General features: G+C 35.1%; 1 pseudogene; it reads right to left on the reverse strand.

Annotated features, from left to right (window-relative positions):
- Nucleotides 1-862: 862 nt before the first annotated feature.
- LOC142178140 (phospholipase A1-II 1-like) lies at nt 863-2,449 on the reverse strand (annotated as a pseudogene).
- Between the last annotated feature and the right edge of the window lie 6,298 nt (nt 2,450-8,747).

Below are 8,747 nucleotides of genomic sequence, written 5' to 3' on the forward strand. Positions count from 1 at the left end.
GCGCACATGGCACGCCTTGATAGCCCGTAACCGTTCGCAAGGACGCTGGAGGAAGCAGGAGTTCAGAACCGTTTCTCATCGCTTCTCGTCGTCTTCACTCTAAGAAACGCGGAGACTATCTGTATACGGTGAATCCGGGGGCCCGAATTCCCCGTCATAGGATCATCTCGCGGTCATGCCCCTCGAAGCATGAAGCCGAGGTCGAGACACATCCCCGGGGTTCGTCTAGAGCTGATCCGAAGGGTATTGCATTCTGAGTAATACAGCGGGATGTAGCGAGCGATGGGAAAGTTCCCAAGTCACGCGACTCGACTTGATAAGGCCGGCCTATCTTAGGCCTATTTCCAAGATGTCACATCTAGCCATCTTGTCCCTGTACCTTCACGGTTAACACATTTTGTATTATAAAATATTTCCCTCCTATATAAAGGGGATCCCCACCAATTTGTATGGCAGACTGATGTTACTCCAATTTCTCTTACTTATTTCATGCTATATTGCGCAACTTTGGCTGTAAAGAGCCTTGCTTGATCATATCTTCAATTGTTATCATATTCCCTGTTGCCCCCGATAGATCAAGCTTCATTCGATTCCCGACCCGGAGGTCCTTATTGACCGGCTTTGCATCCGGGCAACAGGCCCCTTCGGTTTGATTGTTGTCTTATTTTAGCTCGCATTTCATCCTTAAGCTTCACGTTCTTAGCATCAACTGCTCTAACAACTAGCTCGGGAATAGATCACGTATTTTTAGAATCCTATTTACAAATTTAATTATTGTTACCATTTTTACGATAAATAAGAAGGAAGTTTATTTTAGAAAAATACAAGAACTACTGCAAAAGATCATTGTCATCCTCATGAATCATGATCTGTCTCTTTGTTGAACCATTCCTTTATTCTTCTCAATCCACGATACCACTGGTACACCATATTCATTCTTCAATAATTCCGCTTCCTTAATTATTCACTAGAGCAATATCCTGGTTTAACTCTAACTTGAACTTTCCCTTTGGTCCTTGTGTTCCAGCAATTCCATGCAAATAAACCTCCAGAATATGGACATTTATGCCTTATCTTCAAGTATTCTGACTTTGCAGTATCAATTGAAAGCTTAAAACCAACATCTTCATACACTCTCCAATCATTTGCAGAACCACCGATTGAATCCATGATGTGGTACCTTTGGAATAGGATCAAGGGCATTGGCGCATTGCATATGCGCAAGATTTGAAGATTTATGAATTTGTCTTGAGCATTCTTGAAATTCTCATCTCAAACTCGAGGGCAAGCAAATACTAATAAAGGCACTAGAAACTCCTTATTGATTTGGTTAACAACTATGTCAACTGCATTGGCCAATAATAAACTCAAGATGTGGCCTATAACAGTGATGCTAACTTCCTCATTCTTGTATTGCCCCAACAAGCTTTTAACTTCTTCAATAACCCATTTTGAATTTATAATTACAAAAAAAATTAGTACGTAATTAGTATCACTTGAAAAGTTGCTTAAGAAAAAATTATTTTCTTACCTGATCTTTAGCACTGGCGGTCCTATGAAAATTTGAAGCCTCGTTAAGAGAAGTATAAATTGAGTAAAACCTTTGTATACAAATACATCCGCATTTTCTGCAAAGATTTTTGTTGGTTGGACCAAGGACATTTCATAATCATCATACACCAGTCTTTATTCCTCTCCAAGAAATCAATATATCTCTCCTCCCAAACGCAACTTTACCCTCAATCAGTGGCAACATCGACAAACCCAATCCAATTTGATGATTTGATCTTTTCAGCGGTTTTACTTGGTACATCTGAAGCTCCATAAAAGTACTTGATTATTTCATATTTTTAGGGGTTGTTTTTATCGATCCCCACTCGTGTGAGGAGTGCCTGTTTAGAGTATCGGCATGTCCCCAAATTCTTCGAAGCTATATTCACTATTGAGTGTTGAATGAGTTGTAGATAGCTTGTGACATTTGGCCATTAGGTATAGTCGAACTCGAAGATCGTAATCCAGAGGGCCAAGTAAGCCTTTCCAGTTATTCTTTCCACTCAAAACCTCATCTTTCTGCTTCATTGTCTCTGTTTTCGTTTCCTTTATTTCTTTTGAAGCAGGTCTTGATTTTTCTTCTGAGAGCTTCCAATCCTTTTGTTAATGCATGCCATCTTTCTCCTTGATTTTGCTTCTTCTTATGATAAGAGTATCATCGCTCTGTTCAAGTAGTGCTTCTTCTTAAGATCCCGTAGTTCAGTTGTCCTTGAATTATTTGCTTTTTGAGATTCGAGCTACTACTAAAGAACGTGATGATTTGATTTTACGTACAATAAAGAATGACAACTTCTAGGACGACCATTTTCTTTTTGTTCCGCCTCACATCATACATGTTGGCCCAAGTAAAGTTATTTTGAAGATTGACGAAGGAAGCTCAAGCATGAACCAGGTCCATCCCTTGTAAATATTAACATGGGCAGATTCGAGCATATGGGATGCAAGTGAAAGAGATAAGCTTAACTTTGTCTATTTGATATCTCCTAATCGAAAAGGTTGCATAATTGATAAGAAGAAAGACTCCTTACTCAAAGAAAATATTATCCAAGATAAGGAAGGAGTAAGAGGTTGAAGTTAACTAGAACTCTTCCGCCAAGGAAGCGTAGCATTAGAACTCTAGTTATTTTCTACTCTACTAACTCTATAAATTGCAGGATATTCTCACTTTACAGGTTACGTACAAAAGCAGAAGTTAAACGTGAATTGAGAGAAAAATAGCAAGACATTTTGCAAGCAGTTTGTGTGTGATTCAAGTGTGGAAACCTGAAGTTACATGAACCAGATAGAAGAATCAGTTCCAAGTGTCTATATTTTATTCTAGTTCAATTGTAGTAGGTGTTTTCATATTGTACCTTTCAGCTTTATCTAGAAGCAATTGTAATAGGTACTTTGAGTTTTCAAGTTAGAGTTAACTTGAAGTTGTCGCAAAAGTTAGAGGTTGGTTGCTACAACAGGATTAGAGATAATCCTTAGGTTTACAAAGAGTTTTTGTAAATGCTATTTTAGCTCATTTATTTAGTGAAATATTGGGAAAAATCCTACTGAGTAGTAGGTCGTGGTTTTTTCACCTTTTGAGCTGGATGTTTTCCACGTAAATATACTTGTGTTCTTTACTTTCCGCATTTATTATTTTCGCAATAGTAGGTTAAGGAACACATAGAAGAACCAGGTCCTTCTATAATCTGGGCCGCGAAAATTGGACACCATACAAATCACCACCCCCCCCCCTCTTATGTGGCATTGAAGTATAAAACATCAAATTGGTATCAGAGCGGGTTATCTTTGAAGAGGCTAACACCTTAGGAACAGATCAAGATGAGTGCACTGCCTGGAAACTGGAAAGGAGAATCCACTGCTAGGCTACCACTCTTTAATGTCTAATACTACTCCTGGTGGAAAAGCAGGATGAGAGATCACATCATCAAAGAGGACTATGAGCTATGAGTCATTATCACTGATGTTCCATTGGCTACCTTGAAGAAAAATGCTGAAGGAGTAGATGTGCCAACAACAAGAGTTGACTGCACTGCTGAAGACCTAAGAAACTGGGAGAAGAATGCCAAAGCCAAGAAATGGCTTATTTGTGGACTTGGTCCAGATGAGTACAGTAGAATCCAAAGTTGTGCCATTGCTAAGGAAATATGGGACACTTTGCAATTGGCCCATGAAGGAACACCTCAAGTGAAAAGGTCTAGAGGAACTCTACTATATTCTCAATATGAGAACTTTACCATGAAGGAAGTGGAAACCATTCAAGAGATGTACACAAGGCTCACTACATTGACAAATGAACTAAAGTCTCTTGGAAGGATTATTCCTGAAGAAGATAGAGTTGAGAAGATTTTGATAAGAGTTCTGCATATTACTTGGGAAGGCAAAACCACTGCCATTCAAGAATCAAAGAACATTGTCATTGGATGAGTTGATTGGAAATATTACTGCTTATGAACTTAGGAAGCAAACCATGAAGATGGATGTATCTAAAAAAGAAAGGAGCATGGCACTCAAAATCACTGAAGGTTCTAATTTAGAAGATGATGAAATGGCTATGATCACAAAGGATTTCAAGAAGTACCTAAAGAGAGGAAAAGGTCCTTCAAAAGGTGGAAGCTACAGCAAGCCCAAGGGTCCTGAAAAGAAAACCAATGAAGGGTGCCACAAGTGTGGGAAGACTGATCACCACATTAAGAACTGCCCTCAATGGAAAATTGAATGGAAGAAGGAAAGAGCTTAACGAAGGAACAGAAAGAAGGAACAGGTTCAACCCAAGAAAAACAAAGGATCAACAAAGGCTATAGTTGCAATTTGGGGAGAAAGTTTAGATAAAAGCTCAGATGATGAAGATGGGGATGAACAACCACTTATGGCCATTGGAGTATCTGATGAGGAGACTAAGGTAAGTGTAATTTATCTCAAAGACAAGATTAAATTTTTGTCTAAAGAAAGACTATCGGAGTTGGTACTAGATCTAATTGATGAATCTGAGGATGTAAATAATGAAAAGGAACAATTGTCAAAAGAGTGCATAGTTTTAAAGGCTAAGTGCAAAAATCTGGAACTTAAGGCTAGTGAAAGTGAAAGTAAAAATATTGTGTTAAAGAACCAGGTTCATGAACTTGACACCACTTTCCTAGAGCTTAGATCTGAAAATCTAAATTGAAATTAGGAACAGGTAAAAAGAAAGTTGATCACACACAACTCACTTTAGAAAAAAGTGTAGGAAAAATGAAAGATGAGTTGTACAAAAGAGATGAGCAGATAAGAGTCCTAAAAAGGATCTAAGCAAGGTCAAGCATGATCTAGACAGAACCTGTAAATGGAACAAGTCCTCCGATGCACTTTCATGGCTACACAAATATCATAGTAGCAACAAGAGAGGACTTGGCTACGGGACCCCTGTACCTAAGTGGGATCCCAAAAGCAAGTACCTCACACTTTCTGAGAATAAAATTTGCACACATTGTGGTAAAACTGGTCACTATAAAAGTGAATGTACTGCAAAAGGAAAGGCAAGTCAAAAGAATAAAGAATTTGTTCAAGGAAAAAATAGGCTGTCGGGTGGGGCTAAAAAGAATCTGATTCACCCTTTTTCCTATAGAAAGGGACCTAAACTAGTTTGGGTTCCTAAGACTAACCCCTGATTTCCTTTTGTAGGTTCAAGTAAATGAGAGCATCCAAATATAGTACATGGATAGCGGCTGCTCAAAGCATATGACAGGAAGCAAGAACCAGTTCCTTTCGCACTACTAGAAATCCGAAATTTAGCGACTAAAATTTTGCGACCAAACTTGGTCTGTCCAGATTAGTGACCAAAGTTGGTCGGTAAAGGGGAGAAAAATATTTTATATTTATTTTATATAAATTACCGACCAAAGTTGGTCGGTAAAGTGGTCAATAGGTTGACCCAGATGGTCAACATTGTGTAGTCAAAGAAAATTTCACATTACCGACCAACTTTGGTCAGTAAAGTGGGACCCAGTTAAAAACTTTTAATAGTTATATTATTATTTAAAATATTTTATAAAATATTAAGAAATTTGATTTAAAATTACTAACCAAAGTTGGTCGGTTAATACAGGGGAAGCATTTACCGACCAACTTTGGTCCTTTTTTTTTAATATCCAGAAAGTAACCGACCAACGTTGGTCGATTATTTGGTCAGCATTGGTCAAAATTTAAATCACTTTGATATTTACTATCTAAATAATATAAATGTAATCCGTTAACACTTTTATAATACAAGGTATGAATACACTAACATATACTATAACATACTATATATGTAGTTAAAGTAGTACAACGAAGCGTGTATATATATATATATATATATATATATATATATATATATATATATATATAGTTCAGACATTTTGTTTTTAATATTCAACGATGCATCTAAGTAAGTTATAAGTCGATGAATCAATTTACAAACAGATATATTTGATGATAAATTATATATACTAATTAGGATCTTCACAAGTCTATCAATCCCTAAAAGAACCCGACCCTTATATATATATATATATGAGACATTTTATTTTTAATATTCAACGATGTATCTAAGTAAGTTATAAGTCAATGAGTCAATTTACAAACAGATATATTTGATAATAAATTATATATACTAACTATGATCTTCACAAGTATGTCTATCAATCCCTAACAGAACCCGACCCTTATCCATATATATATATATATATATATATATAGATATAGGTGAGATGTTTTGTTTTTAATATTCAACGATGCATCTGAGTAAGTTATAAGTCGATGAATCAATTTACAAACAAATATATTTGATGATAAGTTATATATACTAATTAGGATCTTCACAAGTCTATCAATCTCTAAAAGAACCCGACTTATAACTTGCTCAGATGCATCATTGAATATTAAAAACAAAACATCTCACCTATATCTATATCTTTTCTCTCTCTCTTTATATATATATATATATATATATATATATATATATATATATATATATATATATATATATATATATATATATATATATATATATATAAATTAATTACCTAGTTAATATAATTTTTTTTAAAGATTATGCTTATAGTTTTTAATTATTTATAATAATTGTAGTTAAATAAAATAAATGTTTATAGTTATTAATAATTTTTTTATAGCTTATAATATGTTAAAAAATAAAAATAAAAATAAATTTTTTCTTTTAAAAAATACCGGCCAAAGTTGGTCGGTATTTGGTCAAACGGTCAACACTTAATATACCGACCAAACAACAAGCTCTTCAACTTTGAAGTTCAAGGCTGTCTCTAAGTTGGTCAATCTCTCAACAGAGGCAGCCTCGCGATCTGATGCAGCAAGAACGACACAATGGACTTCGACCCATTTGGCCTTGGCCACCCCGTGTAGCCACTGCCCATCGTCGTCCCCGTCGCCGGAGCTGCCGCTGCCACTACCACTGCTCCGCCCCTCTCCTAAACCCTAAAAAATCAAGGTTTGAATTACAACTCATTTCTTTGTTATTTCTAGTTTTTGTTTCTATTATTTGAACATTGTATTTTATTGTTTCAATTAGTGTTTCAATTCTTTGAACATTGTATATTATTGATGACTAGGGTTTAGGTCTTTTTTTAATTAGTTTTATTTATTAATTTTATTAACTAATTAGTTTAATTAGTCTTGAATAATTTAGTAAGATTTGAATTATACTTCGTAGAGTCTTGAATAGTTTAGTTAGAATCTAGGGTTTAGTAATAGTAGTTGAACTTTTAGTTTATGAATTGAAATTTTAGGATATAAATTGAAATTTTATGATTTGTAGTTGAACTTTTAGTTTATGAATTGGACCTTTTGGATATGAAATTGAATTTTTAGTTTATAAATTGAAATTTTTGGATATGAGCTGAACTTTTAGTTTATGAATTGAACTTTTAGTTTATAAATTGAAATTTTAGGATATGAATTGAACTTTAGGATTTGTAGTTGAACTTTTAGTTTATGAATTAGACTTTTAGTTTATAAATTGAACTTTTAGTTTATAAATTAAAATTTTAGGATATAAATTGAACTTTTAGGATTTGTAGTTGAACTTTTAGTTTATAAAAAAGGTTATGATATGAAATAACTAAATTAATTTGTTCTTGTTTTATTTTTATAGATGGAACATCGTACTTGGATGTACAATAGGAATTATTCTAATCGGCGGGGATTGTGGGAGGATTTTGTAGAACGGGTTGATGACTTTATTAGACATGCAATGTCACTTCCACCATACCAAAGTGAAAGAGTAATTAGGTGCCCTTGTGTTAGGTGCGATTGTATGAAGTTTGAAAAACCGGAGGAAGTTAAGCTTCATCTTTTGAGGAAGGGATTTATAGAGAATTACTTTGTGTGGACTAATCATAGAGAGATCGATGGTAGTCGTGGGATATTTTATAACATGGTTGTTGGTGAAAGTAGTAGGTCGGTGGAGAATTCAAATTGTGATTCTAGAATTCATGGTATGGTTACGGATGCTTTTGGGATGCACTTCAGGGGTGAGCCCAATGAAAATGTTGAACAAACTCCTAATGATGACACAAAACGTTTTTATGAACAGTTAAAGGAAGCTAGTCGTCCACTACGTAAAGGAAGTCTGTACTCTGAGATGTCTGTTGTAGTTAGATTACTAAATATCAAATCTGATTGGAATATTTCTCAAGCAGACATGGACTCTTTCATTGACTTTATGAGTGAACTAGTTTACCCTAGTATCAAATTACCTGGTGATTTCTATAAGGCAAAGAGATTAGTTTCTAAGTTACGACTTTCGTCAATGAGAATTGATTGTTGTGAAGATGGTTGCATGTTATATTATAAAGATGATGCAACTTTAGACAGTTGTAAATTTTGTAAAAAGCCTCGTTTCAATAGGCTTTCCAGCGGGAATATGGTCGTTATCAAGGCGATACATTATTTACCTCTTATACTTAGGTTAAAGAGGTTATATGCGTCGATGAGTTTTGCTCCTCATATGAGATAGAACTTTGAAAATAGAAGACTACCTGGTGTTATGTGTCATCCTTCAGATGGAGAAGCTTGGAAGTACTTTGATAGGACATATCCAGATTTTGCTAGTGAACCAAGGAATATTCGGTTAGGTCTGTGTGCGGATGGCTTCACGCCTTTTTCTATATTTGCGACACCATATTCATGTTTGCTTGTCTTTCTTACAC

The sequence above is a fragment of the Nicotiana tabacum genome, chromosome 3, assembly GCF_000715075.1.
Source record: "Nicotiana tabacum cultivar K326 chromosome 3, ASM71507v2, whole genome shotgun sequence".
Lineage (NCBI taxonomy): Eukaryota > Viridiplantae > Streptophyta > Magnoliopsida > Solanales > Solanaceae > Nicotiana > Nicotiana tabacum.